Source organism: Malurus melanocephalus, unplaced genomic scaffold, assembly GCF_030028575.1.
Source record: "Malurus melanocephalus ecotype Western Australia unplaced genomic scaffold, MMel_1.1 scaffold_94, whole genome shotgun sequence".
Classification (NCBI taxonomy): domain Eukaryota; kingdom Metazoa; phylum Chordata; class Aves; order Passeriformes; family Maluridae; genus Malurus; species Malurus melanocephalus.
The window spans coordinates 985,427-1,006,131 of NW_026623326.1; the positions used below are offsets into that span (position 1 = coordinate 985,427).

Here is a 20,705-nt window from a genome sequence, read left to right on the forward strand (position 1 = left end):
TGAAGTTTAGGTACTAAGCTTAGAGGTACTACTGAAACGACCCCAGAAAATTCTGGAGATTGAAACTTCTTGAACTGGGGCAAATCAGAAGTTACTCCAACAAAGTCAGCTCTTTAGTACTGAAGTTTATCTCATTGTGCTGGCTAAGGATCTAACTCTACTATCTACAGATTGAAAGATGCTAAAAAAAGGACTATTTTTATATGCTCTACCAAATATAAAATATGTGACTAAAACGTAGGCAGAGATTCATCTCACCCTACTTAATTCACCTGGGCTGAGCTAGGCTGCAAGGCCTTGGTGCGTTAGGAGCAGGAAAAGAGCAGTCCCAAAGGTCAGCTCCTGTCACCCATGGGGAGGCCCTTGTGGTGAGTCACCCTCTGGGGACGCTCATCTTCTTCCTCCACTAAACAACAAAACAGGATTATGACAGATAGTCCCAATCAGTTGTAACAAAGCAATCTGATAGTTATGCAAAACCCTGATCATCCCCTTTTTCTCCCCCAATAATTTTGTGTCCACATGAATCCACTGACTTCTGCGAGGTTATTCACACTCAAATCCATCTAGCCATAACTCTCTCCATAAAGCCATGTTCACCTGGACTGAAAGCTGCGAGGACACTGATTTCAGTTGTCCTAACTTCTCCAGAAAAGGTGCCCAAAAAGCAAGAGACTCACAGATCAYCCTTTACATAAGGCCTTCCATTCTTTTCATCCAGGTTTTACCTCAACAAGAAGTTTGGTTTGACACCACAAAACTCTACCACAAAATAACTGAGAAATATAAATCACTGTAACTGCCCCTCACCACAGGATGAATTGTCCTGGATGTGAAGCAAAAGCAGAAGTTCACACTTCACTGCGTCACTTACAGTGAATTTTGCTGAAGTTTTTGAGAGTGAATAAGCTGCCTGCTTCTTTTTCAGTCATCAACAGTACCCAGTCTGTATAGAGAGAGGTACAGAAACAGTATCTGATTCTAAAGCTAGAAACTAAAGAGCTTATTTCCCCTCATCTGGTGAAGAATCCAGTAAGCCTCTAAGGCATGTAGTTGAAACCACAGTAAGGACAGTATAACCCTTCCTAGAATTGAAGGATCAGGAAGAAAGTAAGAAACAAGAGGCAAACGAGTTATTAAAATAGAGTATGCTCAGGGAGAGCTTTAATCAAAGGTGATGCGTGGGGTAGGGTCCTTTAGCAGATGCTGCAGCACTCACTTCATACAGGGAACAGCCTGGGACTGTGCCTGGACTCAGCTGGGGCTGGGATTGCACCTTTGAGCACCTCTCTCTTCCTCTTCTGCAAAATGGTGATAACTCCTTATGAATAAAAATCAGTAGATGGGAGCTAAGCCTTATCCTTTATGTCTTCAGGCAGGCAACGCCCTAGGGAAATCAGTGTGGGATTTCCCAGACAAAAGGTTAGAGGACAGTGCCCAAAGCTGGGGGACAAAGCCTGCAGAAGGAGGAAGGGATGATCCAAGTACCATGTCCTTCACATATCTCTTGAGTGGTGAAAAGAATTTCCCAAGTTTATTGTCGCAAAGCAAAGCTGATATATATTGCTCCTCCACAAACACAGGCATTTCTTCAGAGGACATCAAGACAAGTTTCTCCTTTGTTTTCATAACTTGAAAAGGCATCTCCAAAATAAACAAATTCCCTTCTTGTTTCATTGTCTCCAAACACATTGCTCTCACCTGGAGCCAGCCTCTGCAGCAGCTATCATTTTGCTACAATATGGTAAACATCCTCTCTTCCCTTCCCCCTCCTCTCCCCCTTCCTACCTGGGGAATTCAGCTGCTTGCAGAAAAACTTTAAAAGAGAAAAAAGGAATAAAAAAGTTGGCTTGCACGGCCCAGAAATAAGAACTGAAAAAAAAAGTGAAACCTTATGCCTTATCCCCAGTGGCTCTGGGACTTGGAACCAAACCAAGGCCATGAAAACAGAATATTGCTCTTTGTTAGCTATAAATAAATAAATAAAGGACTACTCACTCCTGCCCTTTGGGATATGTTTTCTAAGGAGAAAGAAATTCCCTGTGGAGTTTATTATGTGTAGAAGGGATGTGTGCCTCCTAAGGGAAAAGCAGTGGGGGTAGTTTTTTACTTGGTGATTTCTTTCCCACCTTTCTATCACTTTTTTATTAATTTTGCAAGTCTCACTCCCCTCCCTTCTGCAATAAATGAAGCCACACAAAGGAACTTGCAGGTAATTCAGCCACTGAAAACTACACAGCATCTCCTTTCCTATATAAACGATCAGTGTGTGGCCTGGGTTTCATTTGCAACTGTAAATGAAACAGGCCTACAACTGTGTTCATAATCCTCCTTAATTGAATTTCTGTGACAAAACCCAGACAAAATTATTACCCTCAAGTTAACAGTTTGCGCAAAGTAGCCAAGGGTTCCTGGGAAGCTTTAAAACAAATGCAGGACAAAACTGGATACCACAAAGCAGTTATTTGGTGTTGATACCATTTGTTTGAAGTGGGGGAGGCTTCCCTGGAGGAACAAGGTCATTTTAATATGAAGGACAGGCCAGGAATTCAACACAGGCCAAAATAAAGTGAGAATTAAATACACAGTGGATGAGTTTGGATGTAAACCAGCACATGCTGCTCACGCCACAGCTACTGGAAGGAGGTATTGGGCTGTCCTGGCTGTTTGAAGGGCAGCATCATTCACAACTTGGTGTGGTTCATGGGAGAGTTTCACAAACCCAAAAGGACTTTAAGCAACTGTTTGGTTTGTGTTGAAGTTCACACCCCATTGAAAGGGGTATCTCCTTTAAAGTCTGCATGTAATAATTTCCTTTAACTAGATCATGAGTTATATGGTAAACATGCAGAGCCTTAGTAATGATGTCAGGCTGCTGGTAAAAGATCTAAACTTACTTTTAAAGTGTGAGAACCACTGCTAAATGAACGTAGTGATGCAAAAAGGGCACTGTCCTGCAGGGCACTCCCATTGCTTGCAGAAGAAAATAATAATCCTTTCCTGTTGCCTAAATTTAGTGTTTGTTTTTCTTTTAGATTATACAGATGTTTTCTTGACAAATTGGGCAAAGCTGATGTGAACAGAGATGTCTGTTTGCAGCAGCTAATTTTGTGTGTCATTGCCACATACTTGGACAGACATTCTATTTACCCCAAGTACCATGTTTTAGTCATCTCTGTATCAAGTGATAACTAAAGCAAACTAGCAAAGTTATTAAGGATAAAAGCAGGCTCTTCATGCTTCAGTTTACAGATCTGAGCAGAGCAGGGGAAACCGTGTCATCCCAAGGCAATGCCTGCCTGCATTACTGCCCCACATGCTCATAGAAGTTAATGCCCTTTGCATTTTAAACAGAAGGCAAGGCTACAAGGAAATGTGGAAAGCTGAGGTAATGGAAATAGAAATCCTGCAATTCCTCAGCATGGGCCCGTATCTTGTGTGTTAGCCAGCCCTCTTACAGGCAGTTGATGGAAATTTAGGGGTAGAGGAGGTTGGCAGGGCCTCATGTTAAAATTTCCTCCAAGTAAAATATTGCGACAGGCGATTAAATGAGCAACACTGTTCAGAGACAGAACTCATTTGCACAGAGCTCCGTGCCACTGCAGGATAGTGGGTGTCTGTCCCCACCCTCACCCACAGGGCAAAGCTGACATAATGAGGGACCTCAAGAGAGTTTCCAGTATACATGTCCACTCCCAGGGATGCAGGGGGCTAACAATCAGGTGCTGCTGCTTTCTTTGGTGTCTCTGCTGTGCCAAATGTTTCAGCAGTTGCATTAATACCTAGCTTTGAGAGATTGCTCATTAGCCCTTGGGTCCTGTGCCATTTTAAGCAACCTTTTCAGAACAACTTTTTATAGCCTGTGTGCTCTGTTTTTCCTCAGGCCACAAGTTAAACACACTGAACAACACCAGGCCAAGAAATAAACACTGAGTCAGAAATAAATAGATGCATATGCACATGCCTAATACCTCCCCCCCCCCCCCAATACCCACATACACAACCAGGGCCAGAGATCAATGTTTTCAGGAAAAGGCATGAGAGAACAAATTATCACAGTGCTTTGTCATTGATGGCAAAGGAAAGGAAAAGGAATATTGAAAAGGGTGATGAAATGTTGCACGAAAAAGCAATATATTTTTATGTACTTGTAAAATCCATTGGCAATTACCTTCTGGATAGCTGGTTTCATCTTACTAAACTAAAAAGTTATTTGTAAAATCCAGACATGTTCAAGTTTAAGTCAAATTTCTTCACCAAAAGCCAACACACCGTTTCAAAACAGAAAATTCGGCAACACAAACCAGATTCTATTAGCCTGAAAGCACAGCACTTGTATTGGGAAGAGAAATGGATAAAGTGCTTGATTTTTCTAAAATGCACTTTGGAAAAATCATGTTACTCATTCACTCCAAAACTGCAGTCTTCTTCCTCCTTGGCTTTGTGAAAATTATAAATATTTTGGTCCAATTATGCAGTGATTTATAAACCAACATTCTGCTGTCTTTCCATGCACTTGTCATGTTTGACTTCTTTCCCTTTATTAGACCACTCTTCTTCCCATTAAATAGCCCCTCTGTCTCACTTGCCAAAGAACTGCCAATGGTCCCCTGATTTTAGAGAATAGACTCAGCTTCACCAATGGAAAAGGGCCTCTAATGTACCATGGACACAGCACAGCGAAGCGTGGTAATTTGCCTGTGTTAATGATGCTACTTCACAATGATCAGAAAAACAAAAATCTCTAATAGCTAAATGACACCCAGTCCTTCTGCAGCCTGTTGAATTCAAAATCAGTGGGAGCAAAACCCAAAATCCTTTATGAGATGAGCCAAAAGTGGCTGCAATGTTCCTTTTTTCCCCTCCAAATTTCTGATCTGCATTGAATCACTAAAATGGGTGATTTGGTGCTGGGAGCAGGACAGAAAAAACAAACCAAGAGTTTCAAAATGTTTTAGCAGCTCAAAAGCAAGGGATATTAGAGGAGAAAAATTAATGACCATATATGTAAATATTTTTGGACATACTATACACTGGCATAATTTTGTGCAAAATACCACTGTAAAGCAGGACTAAAGTATAATTCATTATTTTCTCTTTTTTAGGTAGAAAGAGGAAGTCATTACTGTGGGAAGGACAAAGGGACAATCTGGATGTGCCATTGCTTACTTTTGAAGATGCTCCAGTTCCACAGAGCTCTGAGCTCTTGAGTGCTAAATCAACCCTGAAAAATATCTTAAACCACAGCTCTCATCAGAAAGGTTCTTAGAGCTGGGTTCCCTAGGCTGCCGGGCTAGGCAAAACAGTGATTGCTTTGGCCAAAGAGTGGTTGCTCCAAAAGTCAGTCTTCAAATACAGCACATTAAACTGCTCAGTGGGAGAAACTCTGCTCTCATATTTGGCCAAATATGACAAGCAGAACAGCACTGGCTTGGATGACATTATTTGGAGCGCACAAGAAGGAACCAGGGATCATAAACAATCATATGGTGCATGTTTGGTAATCCTTTGGCACTGCTGAATGGTTGGAAAATAGACTTAAACACAGGTTTATGAAAAAAATATTAACAATATTTACAATATTGCTCATACAAGAAAAGGCTTCTGTGATATTTTCCAAGGGCAGAGGGAGTGATTTGTCATCCAGTTGCAGTTCTGTAGATTTTGTAGCTGTCTGATTGGCACACTCCACACATTCCTTGTCCAAAACTTTCTGGTACAGCTGTGAAAAACAGGAGCAGGACTTGAATTCAAGAGGGCTGCAGGAATGCAGAGTGGCTGAGAATTTTGGACCAAGCCATTTCAATTTCATCTCCATTTCATTTCACAGATTCACACAGAATCACAGAATCATTTAGTTTGAAATGATCTCCAAGATCATCGAGTCCAACCTTTGACCAACCTCCAACTTGTCACCCAGAGTATGGCACTAAGTGCCATGTCCAGTCATTTCTTGAACACCTCCAGGGATGGTGACTTCACCTTCTCCCTGGACAGCATGCAGCACTTTTCCAGGCATCCTTCAATCCATGATGTTCATTACTTAATAAATCCTGAGGTAAGACCCTGTCCCAATTATGTGACAGCTTTCACTGTAGAGTGCCTGGGGTGTTGTTGGGAATGGAAAGTGAGGGGGAAGTAAGATTATCTGCTGTAGAGCTCTACACTTGATTCTCTTATTGTCTTATGAAACTATGTGATTACCACAGGAAAGGTTTGTCAATGCAGGTTGAAAATAAGCACCTGAAGACTCTCTAAATACCTGTTTATTCAATCTGGAGCAGCACTCAAGGGGAGTACTAAAATCTTCAAGACAAATGCCACACACCACGTATTAAAAATTCTCCAAAATGTTGTATTATAAAGTCTTTCTTTACCAACATGCCTGCTTCAACTAAAAGATATGTTCCAAAAATCCCACAAGATGGGTGTTTCAATAACTGGCTCAATGTTTGATTTGCAGAAAATGTGACCACAGCACTAGCAACCAGGCCTTGGGAGACACATAACCAAAGGAGCACTCTGACATGCCTTAAACACCAAACGATTTACTGTAATTTTAAATATTAACATTTTCTGAATGAATAGTTTTGATACCTTTCATCTTGTGTTTTGCAAACTTTGCCAAGTTGAGACCATAATACTTAGAAGCAATTTATCAGCAAAACCATGGCTGACGCTACAGAGGCCTGATACTTGAGACCTGCCCAGGCCATCTCACTGTGAAGTCAAGGGCCCGAGGAAAGGGCCCATGCTGTCTTCCAGGGGCTGAATGCAAAACAAATCTCATCCCTGGGGCATATTCACACCTCCAGCAGAACTAGGAAGAATGCTCAGAAGGGCCAGGGCAGGAAACCAGGAGAGTTCTGACTGCTGGCAATGAACAGCCATCCCCTCATCCTGCCAGGACAGCACAGTACCATGCCCACTTTGGGGCAGCAGAATGCCTGCGAGCAAAGCCAGGGGCGAGGACAGAGAAAGTTCACAGGCCACAGCCACCTTTTACTGTGGGCAGGGACATGCCTGTGCTGCAAAGCCTTGAGCCCCTCAGTGATCACATCAAGGGAGGCAGCAGCTCTTCCCTCCTCTGCCCTTGCCAGCTGCTCAACATCTAAACCTTTTGTAATAAAGAGAGTGCTAATTTTTCTGTTTATTTCAATTGTCTTTCGTCAGATGTTATCATATAACAAAAAGCAACAGCAACACAATAGAAAGCTGTGTGAGCAGACAGGCTGGGGGAGCTCACACAGCAGAGTTTCTTCTCTTGGTGTCTCTGTTGATGTCAAACTGCTCGTGTGAACAGTACTGCTCATGTACAGGGTTGCCAACCCCTGGAGATGGTACAAGGTGCTTGACATAGCATCTTAAGTATTATCCATGATTCTGCCTCTAGATTGTGCAAGGTGAGTGCACAGACAAAATCCTTATATCCATTAATTTTAAAGTAGTGGTATCTCTTTTGCTTGCTACTTGCCAGGCAAGTATAGCCACCAAGGTGTGCCGCTATTAAATGCCACCACAGTTCTTATCACCCTTTTTTTGTTCTTCACCTTCCTTTCACTGTGCATTTTCCTCAAGATCTTTCTGTCTTGATCTCCTTGAGAAAAATGGCCTCCTTTATTGATTAAATTACAAATTCCAATGCCGGATGATTGAGTAATATGATAACACCTGATGAAAGACAATTGAAATAAACTGAAAAATTAGCACTCTCTTTATTACAAAAGGTTTAGATGTTGAGTAGCTGACTGAATCAGATAGAGATTGAGCAGATCTTAGAGAATTGATTAGGAAAAACAATGCAGAATTCAGAAAGAGATACCAAAATTAGCAGCTTAATAATTCACCTTCAAAAATATGGAAAAAGTTGAGAAAGAGAAGGAAACTGCATCATTTTCAAGCATTCACAACCAGGAATTGCCAAAAGCTTATCTTTGTGATAAGACTCCTAAGATACTGAACTCCGACATCAAGTTACCAAAGGCCAACAAATACCTGACCAGGTCAGCACCCTCTGGGGTTCATTTGTTCAGCTTCTAGTAGGCCTTTTTAATTGGTGGTATCACAAGCAAATAAGGTTCTTGGCCTTTGTTCTGTGCCTGGGAACCAAAGGCATAAGAACTTTTGGTAATGTATCATTTTATTCACTACTCATAGATGCTAATGAGGTATTTTTAATTTTGTCTGCTTGTGACATTGCCTGCAATACTGACAGATGTCTTGGGCTTCCTTCCTGCAGATTAGGCAACCATTATTGGAGTTCTTAGATTAAACAAGAAGCTGATAAAGCAAAGCATCTAAAATGGCAYAGTCGACTTTGAAAGCATGTCATAWCYCAGTGACTTCCCTGCCAGCTTGTTGTGAGATAGATAGAGTCTAGCAAAGATGAGTTCTAACAAAGCCCTGGAAAGAGTGTAAAGATGGCTTTTAAACAAGGGCTGCAAACATGKTATTATTTACTTACAGCTTCTGCATTACTGAAGTGTCATTTTCGAAGCCACGCTCCAGGGAAAATCTTAAGTGACCTGTAAAAACATCAGAAAATKAGTCTTCAGTGGATATTGCTAACTACATCTTCTACCAGCTGAGGAAGAATTTTGACATTATTGGGAAATGAAATGCAATAAAAATATCATTTAAGTTTAACCACAAAGCAGTGTAAAAATTTTCCTTAATGGTCACCTTAAGGTTGCTTCAAAACTGGCTTCAGCTGCAATTATTTGCTTTCTGCAAAATACTAACCCACAGGTTTGCTAGCAGCAAATGTTTGTGGAAACAATAAATATTTTAACACAATCAATCTGACTGAGAAATTGCACAACCCTGTCTGAACTTTTCATAATCCTAAATGCTTCATCCTTGCAGAAAGACAAGGAATCACTCTTGTCCCAGTTTCCAAGTGGGAGATTTGCACCAGTGAGAAATGCAGGCTGTGAACACATATCTAAATCCTCACTGCAGTGCTCTGTTTGGACATTCCTGTCCCCAAGCACCCATCATCCAGCCTCATCATTCACTCCTGCTGGAGYTCCTTGCACTTTCCATTCTGCCAGTAGAACTACACACAGATGCACTCAGGTTAGTGAAGAATTATTTGAACTGCTCAAGTCAATCCAGGAGCTGCAGCCAGATGAAGATGTGTGAGYGCAGCCTCCATGATTTGCTCCCAATCTCACAGGGCAGAGATCTGMACACTGACTGTGAGCCCGTAACTCCCCTCTTTGAAATACCAAAAGCAAAGCTCAGAATGAACAAATTTGCTCAAGAAATCTGCACTGAAAGGTTATTTTCATTATTTTTGCCTTCATGTCTTATCCAAATCCCGCAATTCCATCACAGTATCATGAAAGTAAAGAAGCAAAAAAATACAACAAATTATAACAAGTTCTGGATTAGTTCATACTAATTTATTCTTTAGTTATGTCAGCACCATAAAGCCTACCCTGTGCCTGAACTCTTTGCATTGAGCACAGTGCAGACATTTGCCCTGGTAGTCTCTGCTCCCTGGAGCTCACCAGCAAGAGATCAAAGAACTAAAAGTRTAGGCAGGGAAAAGACAGAGACAGMAAAAATCAGAGGACATTTCTGTGAAATGKCTTGTGAGCACAAATCCCACTCAGCCAGTAAGAAATGAATCACTGTGAAGAAATTCTGACCCTGCTACCTATTATGCTCAACAGACAATCTCAGTGAAATAATTTGTCGAGTTATTTACATGGCTTCCATTAGAGCAATGTCTGAGCATTCACAAACCAGATGGGTTTTTCCTCACTGTGCTCCTGAGAAGGAGCACGTGCTGCTAACGCTACATCATAGACAAGGAATAGAGATAGCAAAAAGACAAAATGCTTTTTCCAGGGAAAYCAGTATCAGGGCTGTCAAAACTCTGTATAATGCCAGAGGGCTTCTGTAGGTTAAGGTGCTGTACTCAGGGACAGGCCATCAAACTTTAGCCACAGACAGACCTCTCACCATCCTGGTAATTCTTTTTTGAACAATGGCTTCTATATAGTATGAATCAGGAAAAGTGAAAGGAAAAAAGGGAAAGGGAGGGTAAAAATGGAAAATAGGGAAAAAAAAATAAAGGAAAGTCATAATGAATGTAGCACCATCTGAAAAAAAAACAAACGGCAGAAACAGAGGAGCCAGTCATGCAGTTCACTGAGAGGACTGAAGCAATTGTTTCCTTCAAGAAACCTCATTCATCACATTTCCATAASCAGAAAAGGCTCTCACAGTCCCCTCTTTCAACATAATAAGACTAACATCCATACAGGCTCTCACATTTCCTTCCTTCTCCTATCAGTTTTTCCTCATGGAAGAAACCATAGGAAAAGGATGAAGCTGAGAACATTTCTGCAGCTGTTCTGCCAGGGCCGAATGCTGAAGGTAGGACACCCAAAGGAACCCAGAGGTGACAGAGCACCCACAGAAAGGACTCCATCTTCATTGTCAGCTAACTCCTGCTCTTTRAAATGGTGACAGTGGAAATGCTTCTTCAGTGATATCCCAGGAGGCAGCTCAGAGCCCAGCACACCAGCTTGTATGAAAACAAGATCCATCTGTTAGCTCAAATCTCCAGGATAGATAGGTAGTCTTTTCTATACAGTAAGCCACTGGACAGCACAAACTCTAGGTTTCATCACCAGAAGAATTCYGGTCTGCACACTGCCTCTCTAAACATAATAGCTCCCCTTTGGCTAGAGAATAGAGGATGCCCTAAATGAACCTTTTGATCTGCAAGACACTGAGCCTTCTCTCAAAATTTCTTCTCAGWCATTTGAATTCCCTCTCAGTTTACAGCAAAACTTTCTCATCTCTCTATTAAAGCACCAGATGGACAGATGGGATAGTCTTCATCTTTCAGGACTCTTGAAGTTCATTTCCCAATAATTTTAACAGGAATGCTTGGAGTGCCTGTCGAGTTTAAGAGAACCAAACGTATAGATTGCGCTCAGTCAAAGCYAGGAGAATCCCAAGACTGGTAGTCCCTCCACAGGGTTGTCATGAATTAAAAGGAAGCAGCATAATATGAAAGTAATAGTAAAATGGCCCAACTTTCCCCTTCACACACACCACAAAATAATTTTTGAAAACTCTTCAAGCACTGCAGATAAAAATCCCAGTGAGTGCTGTTGTGGAGGTGGAGCTGTACCAGAAGCACCACAGGGTCTAAATGTCTTCTCTTCATTAATGGGTTTCATTCTCTCTTCATCAMCAGTCAAAGGCAAAGAGGTGTTATTGCCATTTTGCAAGTAAAAAARAAATCCAACAGAGCAGATGGATTACACACCTCACCCAAGGTCCCTTGGGACATCCACATCTGCACAGAGAACTGATCTCAAAATGCCACAAACCCAGTTCCTGCCCTTCCCTCCAGCCCAGCCTAATTCTCTGAATTTCATGATGATTCAAAAGTCTATTTAAAACCCCTACAGCTATGAGTGTGTGCAAGAAATTARGGCTGAGCCAAGATGTTTGAATTGAGCAGCTCTGGTAGAGATTCTTGGTAAGAGTGAAAGACAGAGCTGAAAGGACACTGCCATTGCTGTGTCCTCCTTCCAATTAACCTACCTCCTTACACGTCCAGTGGTGGCCACACAGCCTAGCACAGTGTTCTCAAGTCCACTCCTTGCTTGCATAACAAGTGCTGCCATGAAACAGGAAAAAAAAAACAGATACAGAGGAAGAGCTACTAATACCTCTTGCAGTTTCCCAGTGTAAATGAAATGGCCAGGCAGAGTTACACACTGAAATGAAGGCAGCCAGGAGAGCTGACAAGGTTCACTGACACACAGCCATGGTTTACTACTCAAACCATGCTAAGCTCTTTAGGTAAGCTTTGTTATTACAGATGGTATTGCTTGCCCTAGATCTGATGTCCAAAATGGGGTTGCTCTCTGTAATCCTTCAGASGCTGCTTATAAATCAGAGAATGCTTCACCCCTGGACACATGGCACAAATAGATGATAATGTAAATGGTCCAGTGTTTTAACCTTAGCAGGCATTTGCTTAGGTTATTGTAGACAAAAATGAGGTCAGGAACTGTGGTCACGAGTCTTAATCTCAAAGAGCCTCAGACTGGAGTCATCTGGAGCCCTCTGGCTTATAGAGCGCTGTGCCCGTGGCTGACTTGTACAGTGAGAGATAGGCTGAGGGTGTGGAGCGGGGAGGGGGCTCCACTGTCCCACCCCTGCACAGCTGCACCCCACAGGGCCACCTCCTCCTCCCAGAACCCTTCCAAGCCACTTTGCCTAGTAAGAAACAGCAACTGCAGTACCATCATTGCTGTGGATATTATTTTGAAGGCAWTAACCTCTAAACACACACAGTAAACAAAATCTGCTTCTGTAGGAGCCCTTCCACTTTTCTCAGGCATCTGAGGGATGTCCTTTATAAACCATGAGATAAGAGCAGACTCAGTGCTCAGACTGCATATCTGCCTGGTTCCTTAGATACCAACGAAAGCCCAAAGGCACAGCTTGGCATCTCATCCCCTTCTCASAAACTCTCTCAGAAAGTTACAGATGATTTTGACACAAAGATGATGAGAAATGGGGAGCTATTTGTGCCATTCTGGGGAACATGCCAAATCCTCTATTAACACCCCAACCCTGTTAAAAACAAAATAATGCAAAAAACAAAACAAAACAAAAAAAAACCCAAACCAACAACCCAAGCCCAAAAAACCCCGAACCAGCAAAAAACAACCCTCCTGTTTGCTACTGATTAGGCAGCCGAATTAAAACTGATGAAGTGATTGGATGGGATCCAAAGCTGTTTATCTGCACATAAATCACAGACATGCTTTACTCAGCCAGTATGGATTTACTGAGCTAGAGGAAAGACCTTGTACTCAGAATGCTGATTATTACAGCAATTAAAATATCAGTGAAGCAAACATTTGGGGTGGAAAGCTGTTAGGAGCTCCTGAAGAAATCATTCCATTAAATATGAATTCAATCAAATTTAAATTTTTTTAAAAGGAAGTTTAACAGATAGTTGGTTTGTTTTTCCTGGTGAAGTATATGTTGTTAGAAAAATCAAATTCAAAAGGAGGAAAGAAACAAAATAACTAGCTGGACATGCCAAAGGAGATTAGAAAGGAAGGCTGATACATATTTTATGATTGCAARGGAATAAAAAATAAATTAAGAGATGTACTGTCAAACCATACACAATGTTAATAGCTAAAGTATATGGCAGTAAGAACTGCTGTTCCCATAGCTATTAATGTAAAACTGAAAATTTTGAGCAGGCTACAGCAAAAGCAAATAAATCACCCTTTTTTTTCAATTTGAAAATGTATATATAAAATAAATCCCTACCCCCATCACTCACTCTCTGCATCCCAACACCCCAACACCAAAACTGTCATTTCAGCAAGCTACAACTTCTAGGCAAGTGAGAGAAGTGACAATTTCTTACTATTAATCATTGCTAATTTATTTATGCAATTTTTCTACTTATGAGAATCATTGGCCGGGAGATTATTTCCTCCTTCTCCTTTGAGTCCTGAGAAACTATTTAACATGGGAAATAGTAAGGGGGGGCAAAGAGGGGAGAGTGTCATGTAGCCAAGTTACGCATCCCAGCTGGAATTTGGGATGATGTCTTGCAGTTCTGACTCCTCCAGCCAAGTTTCATGCAGGAAGCGTGAACGCGCCAAGGGCGCAGTGAAATCCACTGGAGCCAATAAATAGCACTTGACTCCATTAACACACTCCTGCTATGGATCCCATCACAAAACCCTCAGTCACCTACAACTGTTTGCTCTCAAGGTAGCCAACAATGTGCCCAGGGGAGAGGTTCAGGAGCCAAGAGGATCCTCTGATGAAGCCTCACAGATGCAGAGTGTGTATGTATGTGGGATGTGTATCCAGAGCCCTTCCAGAAGAGGCAAACACTGCTCATATATAGGGCTTATATAGAAATAGTGGCCATGGAAGTCATGGTGCCACCAATGAGGTAAACAGGATATTGCTGTGAGGAACTTCGCGGGGCCCCTAGAAGGCAGCTCACCCATTGCACAAAGGCGTCTCTCCAAGCCTGGGATGGGTACCAGAGAGGAGCAGACATCCACTTAGTTTACTCAGGTTTTGCCCATACACAACAATCTGCTCCAGCTAGGAAAAAGGACTAGGAAAAATATTTCTAGAATTCTTAAGATTAAATTTTTTAAATGCATGCATTGCATGTCTGATTGTTATTTCAAAGCTATTAGTAGCAAGAATAATTTCACCTAACATACAAATACCTCCATGACACCTTTCCRGAGTAAGAGATAACTTTTCAGGAAAGTAGCTGACAAATTACTTGACAAATTTGTCAACTACTTTGGAGCCATCAAGATAAAAGGCTTTATATATATGTTGTATGATTTTTTTAATGTATATATAAAAAACACTTTTACTGGACTGTTGATAAAAGCCTGAGCTAAAAAGGAACTTTTTCCCCCAGCTGAGAAAAGGCAAGCTGCTAGACAAATCAGTTCAATCTCTGCCTTTCAAACAATATAAAGCAGTGTAACTTTCAGGAGTAACACCTCATCTGTTTTTTTTTCCAGACTGCCTATCAGGAATCAAGCAGTAAGTAAACATTTAAAAAGTGTTCCTCTGAGAGCAAAGGTTTAGATTTGAGTCACAGGATCCATTGAAAAGAAAAATTGCTTCTGTGCATTGGGACAGTGCCTTCCCTTCAGAAAAGTTTCTAAAAAGAGCAAATGGAGATAATCTTTTTACAAGGTATAAACCATATGGAAATTCATTATTGCCTCCCTTAAAAAAAAAGTCAAGATAGTTCAGAAAGTGAGAATAGAATCAATATTTTAAAAAGGTAAAAAGCACGCAGAAGATTTCCTAACAACTATAGCCAGTAAAAGCATGGTTAAAGTGCTTTATCATGGTCTAAAGTGAAGCCCCAATTGATGAGAACATGAGATAAACAAAAGACGGAAAGACATAATAGAGCTCTAAATCAGTAAGAGTATTTAATCCAGAAGAGGGGTATATATACCCAGCGATTGTTGATTAAATATTTTAAGGATCCATTCTTCTCCCAGCACAAAACACTCGCTAGAGTGGCTTCAGCTTCAGCTCCCTAAAGGCTGCATTACTGCTCGTTATCCCCGTGCAATCACCACTGTGGAGGCAGAGCTGAAAGGAATCATTGTTCCTGCTGTACAAAAGCTAAACTGAACCTCTAGAGAAGGTGAGTGATTTGCAAAGGATTTTACAGCAAGCCAGTGGCACAGTTGGGCAAGGGGGGAACCCCAACTTATGAACTGGTGCCTCCCAAACACTAGTCCTCATTGCTTGCAAGAACACCCTAGAGTTTGGCACTTCCTTCATTCCTGCCTTTTCCACACAGCCATGACTTAAGCCTTGTTAGCTTAAGGGTGTCACCAAAAGCATGTACGAATACATAGAAGGCCACAGGTGCAGTGGTAGTGCTTGAAGACAACACTTAGCACTAGGTTCTGCTTTCAAGAGGCGTGAAATATAAACTCTTTCCTTCAGTGGATTTATACTGGAGATGAAAGTTTGATCCTAAAAGGCCTAAACTAGACCTACAGATGCTTGGAAATAGTTTTCTGTTGTAGTTGACATTCATCCTGAATTCAGAGTGATTACACAGCRTTAAGTGTGGCAGGCACCTGAGGACAGAGCATAATTCCACACCCGAGCACACTGGATATATAGGCAAGGCAGGGTAAATCATGGAGCCAGAGTGCCCTGCCTGGTCACACCAAGCTGCACACTTTTCTTTAACAATGACTAATTTGGGTGATTGGATGAGTAAAAAATTCAGAGGGAGCTTTTGTTCTTTAATTTTTTTTCCTCTTTGGCTATTCCGGGAGATGTTTAAGGGACWGATGATCTTTTTAACATACAGTTAATGATTTTCATTAACACTAAACCCATGAATATGAGGATGAAAATAATTCAAGGGGAGTCAGGAAATTACTGCAAGCATCTTTAGTTAAAGAAAATTCCTATTCTTCCTCCAAAGAGTACAGCCGGACCATTCTAGTGAAGAATGCACCACTCTGGGCAAGGAAGATCAAAGAAGTAAAACCCACTGAGCCAAGTTCACCTTTCACATTGTTTCTWAGCCAGACCCAGGATGCAGTCAGTATCTCTGCCCAGGAAATTTTCAACATGACTCTTTTCTGACATTAAAGCTTGATCTGTCAACATTGACACACCCAGTCTTTYGGTTTTGCCAGGTCTTTCAAAGAAGAAATGTGAAGAGGCCGAGCCTGTGTTGCCGGTCCTGTCGGCTGCTCGGCTCCCCGCCAGCTCACACTGCAGGACAGAGGAGAAACAGCCAACAGGGCCAGTGCTTTTACAGGCCAGCGACCCCAAGCTTGCAGCAGCCATGCCATGAACCAAAGTACTGGAAGTCCAAGCAAATTTTAAGATCMAACTCACAGGGCTTTTAGGATCCCTGCTATGCAGTCAAACAGTTCTCAATAAAATAAGATTCCTCCGCCTCTAGACTGCCCAGGATACAGGAGACACTTGCTGGAGCAAGCCTCTGGAGCATAAGGAGCACATGACTATTCCTTTTTTCTCTAAGCACTGTGGCTCTCGGTCCCTCTGGATGTGTATTTTTGTCCAGCAGCAGAATTAGGCCATATGMTCCCATCCTCCCTTGTGAGATGACCAAATCTGTGCTCAGTATAGCAACCRGCAAAGGAACAGTGCATCTGGGATTTCTGGGGCTTTCTGAACACGTCTCTGCAGACTRTTCTCTGCTAATGGCACCACTTGATTGATTGACTGATTGATTGATTCCTGCAGCCTCCTTCATATCTCCTCTCTTTCAGAGGACTCCCAGCCTGGGAGCTGTCTGCTGGACTGATACTGACACTTCCCCTGGAAAAATGTTTTCTGGACCCATATGTGTTTGCCAGACAGGGCAAAGGGAAATGAATCAACATGATGGGACCAGACTGGTTGTTCTGGAAAACTCTGGGTTGGGTTCATCATTCTACCAAATCAGAAACATTTTATATTTCTATCAAAATAAAAAAWTAATTTTCAATAAGGAATTAAAAAATGCCTTTCTATCATGCAAACTGAAACTACAACCTCCCCAAGTGGAAACTTTTGTGAGTTTCAGACAGCACAAAATGAGCACAAACTATAAATTGTACCTTCTTATAGTGCTCCTGTGGAAAATGCTGTTGAATTTTTGTGGGATATATTCTAGGACCAAATGAATCAATTCCCACCCAGCATTCCCCTGCTTATATTAATCACATCTACCTGTCCTGAGTAACTGAGAAATAGTAAGTACTTGTGTAACAATGAACTCTGGCAAAACACACCAACGCTATTTTGGATTTGAATGGGTATAACCAGGGCTTGCAGTAGTGACCCATTCCTTTAGATAACTGTGATTTCAATCAACTCYCTACACTGCAACAGGCACACACTTCTTTAATAACCAGATGGTTAGAGAAACCTAACTACTTTATACACAGTCTGAAATATAAGGTTCCCAGCAATGTCAAGGGAGAAAGTCCCACTGAGTCTAATGACAGCAGAGTTAAGTCATTGAGCCCCTGGAAAATGCTACATCTAATGTCTGTCATTCCTTGCCTTTTCCAAAATCACAAATAGGCTGTGGCAGCCTCAGGAACAGTGGCCAAGTYTTCCAGCTCCCAGATTTGTGCTCTAACTACTTGACATATCCTCTCATCACTGGAGCGGGAGACAGAATGATCAGAGACCAAAACCCCTCACACTGAGCAATCTGAAAATATCATGTTTCAGCACAACAGAGACGTGTGTCATTCCATCACTAACTCACCAGCCCAGAGGACAAGTCCAAGACAAACGTCCCAGCAGCAGTCCAAGGTCAGAGTCCCAGAAGGTAAACTCGTCAAGAATTGGTGATGTAAACGCTCCCTCTCAGAGACAGTCCCACTGCAGTCTTCTCTGAATCCCTTGGACTCTGCAAACTTCCTTCTCTGGCATGCCTCTTTGGACTCCTTCCTTCTATTTTTCTCATATGCTTGTTTGTGGATGATTTATCTATTTAAAAAAAAAAAAAAAAGGCATGTTTTTCCCTCATTAAAAAAGAAGTGCGTCCGCATTTGGCTGATACTGTAATGATGTTATAAAGTCCTGATACTATAATGATGTTATAAAGTCCTCTTTGAGGAAGAATCTCTCTATTTCACATCCTCCCTCTTTCCTGAGTTATGTGACAAAGATCTTGGGAAAACAGCAAATAAACTTCATGGTAAGTACCACCTCCCCTTCTTCCTTTTCCCTCCTCACAGCAGTTTTAGAAACAATTTAAATGATCCCATGCTTGGGTTGAGCATTGGGTCTGATATGTCATCATTTCTGAAGGGTCTACTTTTCATCCATCACTGATCAGGATACAGAATTCCTAGTCAGTGTACACGTGCCTCGGTTTAATTTTTCCAAAGACCATTTGTTTTTACTTTCTGGTATACACAAGTGAGTAAATATTACTTGGTAGGCTAGAATTTCATGAAGCCCAACTAAAATGAGAGCTGCAGATCACTAGATACAGCATAAACATATGGTGAAAACTTTGTAATTGTCCCCAAGACTACAGAGGCATCCTGTTAGCCAGCCAGGAAAGGAACTGAAGTCAATTTTCTGAGTCCCCACGTAGAGCCTTAAACATAAGCCATCTTTTCTCCATATCTCTGTTCTCAGAAAACACGTATTTTCTGAGCTTCCRCCTAGCTAGCAAATATCAAAAGCTAGCAGTTTTCTGTCTCCAGTATCAACTCAGTTACAACAATTTTAATTGCAATTGGTTTCCTAAGTCATCCTCTCCTCTCACAGTAATTTTTGCTGAAAATATACCTCCTGTCATTGCATGGGCTCCATTCTAATCAAGCTACAGTGTTGTCTCCACWCTTTTGGCACTGCATTTAAAAATCAAAGTGCCAAATCCCTCTGTGAACTACTCAGATGCAGCACTTATATATGCCTATCAAATTCAGAGAGAAGTCAAACTTTGACCCTAAATAAGTTGATATATGAAAACATGACAGTGCTTCTTTGGCTACAGGAAAACAGAGATTACTTATAAAGCCWTTACTTAATTCTCTGTGGCTGTATTACAAAACAAGCAATTATAAATCTCTTCAGATTGTTCTAAACAGTGTAAGTAAACCTATCAAAATGAGATGTACATGCCAGCATTATAAATGCTTTTCCAAACTGAAATGTTAARCACATTTGCAGCACCGCTTCAGGTCAGTGCAGTCCTGTAGTAATTACAAATGCTAAGAACAGAGCAGAATCCATCCTTTTTCACCTATAAAGAAAATAAATTCCAAAGAAAACACGAGAAAGAATGAAAGAAACTTCAGAAAAGTAACAAAATCCCCTGCCACTATATGCAGAGCTAATGACRGCTCTGTTAGTGAGCTGAAGAGGAATGGCGCAAAGGCTGAAGAATCTGCCAGACACTGACAACGCGAGATAAAATGAAGAGTTATAAACGGTTATAAAGAAAGATTTGTTTTCCTCTGGTGACGGACTACTCTGTTCAACTACAGACCCAGAGCAGACACAGGATTTAGTCTAYGGTATCTAACCAAAAAAATGTGACTGACACCTACTTAAAGGAGGGAAGATATTTAAATAAGTCCTTAGTTTGACAACACAGGAAAGACATCCCTCATTCCTAAAAGCACTGCCCATTTCACAGAGGGATAAAGATGAGACCTTCTAGGGGAAGACCACCTGGCATTTGCACCCGAAGGAGCATCTCAATGTCACAGCAGAAAAGACTAAAGCTTAAATCAGTTACACCGTAACTGTTACACARTCCAGTACGTGGTACATATTAGCTGAAATTTGGTCATGTGGTATATAGGTTCAAAACATATTCTGACAAAACACCCTGGGAGTGTTAACCTTTCCTATGGTCCTGGAACACTACCAGTATAACTTTCATACGTTATTATTCAACTGCTTCAACAACTCATATGAGGGGTGGATTAAATCTGTGACTAGCCCCAGCCAAAAAGACTGGGTTACTGCAGCAAAATCTCTTGCTCTGATTCTTGATAATTTGCATTTACTTTMCTCAGCCTTTACAGCTTCTTTATCTGACATTTACTGCCAGTGTAACTGCTGCCATTGCTTTCACTGAACCATCACCAATGCGTTGTTACTAATTTTCACCAAAGAGCAGAGAAGATCTGAAAGCAACTGTGATGGCAAGCCCTCCAAGCATCATACAAATTTAGGACTGAAACAGAAACCTAGAAGCAAAAACTTAGAATGGCACAACTGGAGTAAGGAGTTTGGAACTCAAGTGGCTTATATATCCAGTAAGGGAAGCTGCAGAACCAAGAGATGGGTAAGACTGCAAAAATGGACTTATTTGTACTGTGGTAGAAATAATGTCCACACCAGTAAAGATGATTTCCTGCAAGTGTTTATGTGTTTGCACTGGGGAAAGAAACTTGACCAGTAACCAGGTTTCACTCTGAAATTTTCTGGTTGCTGGAAACTGCTAATTTTCCACTTCTCCAATGAAAATCTSAAAGCTCAAAGAAGATTTCTATAAAGCAATATTTTTACAGGAATAAATTAATCTTACAGCGAGCTCTCCAACACACACATCCATAGTAGCATGTAACAACCAGTGCTAGTATTTAGGCTGACCTATTTTCCTTGCTAAAAGCAACACTATT

General features: G+C 41.4%; 1 protein-coding gene across 4 annotated transcripts in view; it reads right to left on the reverse strand.

Moving 5' to 3' along the window:
• The window catches only part of SEMA5B (semaphorin 5B), a 262,758-nt gene that overhangs the window by 170,733 nt on the left and 71,320 nt on the right, over positions 1-20,705 (reverse strand). For 3 of the 4 annotated variants that reach the window (XM_057368566.1, XM_057368565.1, XM_057368568.1), the window contains exons 2-3: positions 17,822-18,045; positions 8,465-8,525 (exon numbers count right to left, since the gene is read on the reverse strand). The gene's annotated coding sequence lies outside the window, so the exon portion shown is untranslated. The remainder of the gene's footprint in view (positions 1-8,464; positions 8,526-17,821; positions 18,046-20,705) is intronic. The other variant, XM_057368567.1, reaches the window with a different exon arrangement.